The sequence below is a fragment of the Trachypithecus francoisi genome, unplaced genomic scaffold, assembly GCF_009764315.1.
Source record: "Trachypithecus francoisi isolate TF-2019V2 unplaced genomic scaffold, Tfra_2.0 Lachesis_group20, whole genome shotgun sequence".
Lineage (NCBI taxonomy): Eukaryota > Metazoa > Chordata > Mammalia > Primates > Cercopithecidae > Trachypithecus > Trachypithecus francoisi.
In genome coordinates, this window is record NW_022681466.1 from 13721834 (window position 1) to 13725382 (window position 3549).

General features: G+C 56.6%; 1 long non-coding RNA gene across 1 annotated transcript; it reads right to left on the reverse strand.

The window, feature by feature from the left end:
- Nucleotides 1-2739: 2739 nt before the first annotated feature.
- On the reverse strand, nucleotides 2740-3549 carry LOC117066375. Its single transcript, XR_004430305.1, has 2 exons — nucleotides 3106-3549; nucleotides 2740-2949 (listed from the first exon to the last, which is right to left on the reverse strand). It is a non-coding gene; the product is annotated as an uncharacterized LOC117066375 (long non-coding RNA).

A 3549-nucleotide genomic window follows, 5' to 3' on the forward strand; every position in this document is an offset into this window, starting at 1 on the left:
GTGTCATGATCTCGGCTCACTGCAACCTCCACCTCCCGGGTTCAAGCGATTCTCCTGTCTCAGCCTCCCGAGTAGCTGGGATTACAGGCACCCATAACCATGCCTGGTTAATTTTTGTATTTTTGGTAGAGATGGGGTTTCACCATATTGGCCAGGCTGGTCTCGAACTCCTGACCTCAGGTGATCCGCCTGCCTCAGCCTCCCAAAGTGCTGGGATTTCAGGTGTGAGCCACTGAGCCTGGCCTATTTATTTATTTTTCTTTTTGAGACAGAGTCTTGGTCTGTCACCCAGGCTGGAGTGCAGTGGTATGATCTAGGCTCACTGCAGTCTCCGTCTCCTGGGTTCAAGCAATTCTCCTGCCCTCCTGCCTCAGTCTCCTGAGTAGTGGGAATTACAGGTGCACACCACCACGCCTGGCTAATTTTTTGTATTTTCTGGTAGAAACTGGGTTTCACCATGTTGGCCAGGCTGGTCTCAAACTTCTGGCCTCAAGTCATCCGCCTGCCTCAACCTCCCAAAGTGCTGAGATTACTGGTGTGAGCCACCATGCCTAGTGCAATTTATTGATTTTTGCTTTTTGAGACAGGGTCTCACTCTGTCCCAGGCTGGAGGGCAGTGGCACGATCTTGGCTCACTGCAGGCTCAAAATCTCAGCCTCAAGCAATCGTATCACCTCAGCCCCCTAAGTAGCTGGGACTACAGGTGTGCATCGTCACACCTGGCTAATTTTTGTGTGATTTTTTTTGTAGAGACAGGATTTTAATATGTTGCCCAGGCTGGCCTTGAACTCCTGGGCCCATGTGATCCACCTGCTAAAGTGCTGGGATTACAGACATGAGCCACCGCACCCAGTCCCACCTTGATCTTTAAAAGGAATGAATAAGTAATACAAAGTCCCTGCTGGCCTGCTGGCAAAATGGGAAATGTAGGAAAGTAAAGGAGGAAATCGAACACAGCCCTACCTGACCCCAGGTGGGTGTGTCCTGGTCTCTATGTACATGTGTGTTGCCCAGGCTGGTCTCAAACTCCTGGCCTCCCAAAGGGATCCTCCTGCCTTGGCCTCCCAACCTGCTGAGACTGCTGGCATGAGTCACTGTGCCAGGCCTGGGGATGATTTTGTAGGTAGCAGTAGAGGATTAATACAGTTTGCAAGTCTGTGGGGAAGGCGGGACCTCGACACCAGGCCCTTTTGTCTCCCAGGTACGGTAGAGGCCTCCCAGTCCAGTGTCTCCCCAGAGCCAAGGCTTCACCTCTACCGATCAGGGTAGGGGTGGTGGGACTTTGGCAGGGTCCGTGGGTAAGTAGCAGCTGTCGCTCAGGACCTGCCCAGAATCCTCTGGCATGATTTGCCCCTAGCAGCCAGGTCCTACCCCAACCTGGTTACCGCATCTGGATAACAGAAAGTCCTGGAACCCCACACAGGTGCACCAGCCTCCCCTGGGGTCTACAGCCCACAGGCGAAGCCCTCTGTGCCCCAAGTACCCAGGGAGAGGGTACAGCCCATGCCAAGGCTCAGAGACTGAAGGAGAGCCGAGAGGAAAGGCTCAGGAGCCTTGTGGTCTGGACAGGCCGGGGCCCCCAGGCTGCTCTCTGGCCCTCCCTGGTCTTGTACCCACTGTGGCTCTGCAGTCCACACCTGGGACCAGTGCTGGGGCAGCATCTCCTCCCTGCGCACCCTGCCCCTTGCCCCCCTGCCCACCCTGTCCTTGGCCCTCCCCCACCCACCTTGCCCCTTGCCCCCCTGCCCACCCTGCCCCTTACCCTCCCTGCCCTTTGCCCTCTCCCTGACAGGGAAGGCCAGAGCCAAGCATGATTGGCTGCTGAGTCTGACCTCTCTGAGGCTCCATCCTCTCATTTATGAAGAGACAAAGGAGAGTTCCCCGAGAGGGGTCCTAAAGTGTGGTGGCGGACGGGCACAGACGTGTCCCAGTTGAGCAGTGACCCCCAGGCAGAGGCTGCCTGTCCTCAGAGCCTGTGTCCCTAAGAAACTCCCCATGGGCTGGACCTCAGTCCCCACGCCACACATCCCCTGCACTTGCTGGCACCCACACATGGCTGTCCTGGCAGAGCTCAGTTGAGGGCACCAGGGAAGACGTCAGGAAGACGAGAGGCCAAGCCACCCGGCCCCAGGACACAGCCCACGCCTGACCCGTGGACAGAGCCGGGGCGTGGGGTAGAGGGAGGATGAACCTGAAGTCTAACGTGAGAGCCCGGCCAGTGCCGACAGGATGATGGGGGCAGGACATGGAAGAAAATGTGGTTTCTCTTTTTTTTTTTTTTTTTTTTTTTAGGCGGAGTCTCGCTCTGTCGCCCAGGCTGGAGTGCAGTGGCCGGATCTCAGCTCACTGCAAGCTCCGCCTCCCGGGTTTACGCCATTCTCCTGCCTCAGCCTCCCGAGTAGCTGGGACTACAGGCGCCCGCCACCTCACCCGGCTAATTTTTTTTTTTGTATTTTTAGTGGAGACGGGGTTTCACCGTGTTAGCCAGGATGATCTCGATCTCCTGACCTCGTGATCCGCCCGTCTCGGCCTCCCAAAGTGCTGGGATGACAGGCTTGAGCCACCGCGCCCGGCCGAAAATGTGGTTTCTCAATGGGGTTCTGGAAGGACTGTGGGAGGTCTTCCGGGGTGCTCAGGAGGGGAGGATGCACCTAACAGGTGAGAAACCCTCCCAAGAGCCACCAGGTGAGCTTTGTTGCGCCCACTCTACAGAGCAAGAGACTGAGGTCCAGAGAGATCCCCACACTTCTTTCTTTCCCCACTTGACCACATTCCTGGAATGGCCGCCCAGGACACAATGGGCATTAGTTTTGAATGTTCCAGCAGCACTGACCCCATCTCAGTTCTGTCTCCCAGTGACAGAGCGAGAGGTCACTGAGGACATCAAGAAGACCTGGCCAGCCCACAACAGCTGCTCTCATCAGACCACGAACACCTACACCCCAACACCTGTGCAGATGCAACCCTACACCTATGCAGACACACCCCTATACCCATGCACAGACGTACCCCAACACCTGTGCACAGACACCCCAACACCTATGCAGATGCAACCCTACACCTGTGCAGACACACCCCTACACCCATGCAGACGTACCCCAACACCTGTGCACAGACACCCCAACACCTGTGCAGATGCAACCCTACACCTATGCAGACACACCCCTACACCCATGCACAGACGTACCCCAACACCTGTGCACAGACACACCCTCACGCCCCTGCACACCCCTAGCCCCACACTCCTGCACACTCATACCCCTACACCATGCATCACACCTGAACCCCATGACCAAAACCCATCATGGGCAGCAGTGTGGTGGGTCAGGCCCCACTGGGCCACGGTGCTGGCTCTCCTGCCCTTTTCACCTCTGCACCCTGCCTGAGCTGCCGCTCACAGGGAAGGCCCAGCAGCAGCCAGGTTAATATGCATTTTTCTGACTTTGGGAGGCCGAGGCAGGTGAATCATGAGGTCAGGAGTTCAAGACTTGCCTAGCCAACATAGTGGAACCCTGTCTCCACTAAAAATACAAAAATGAGGCCGGGCGC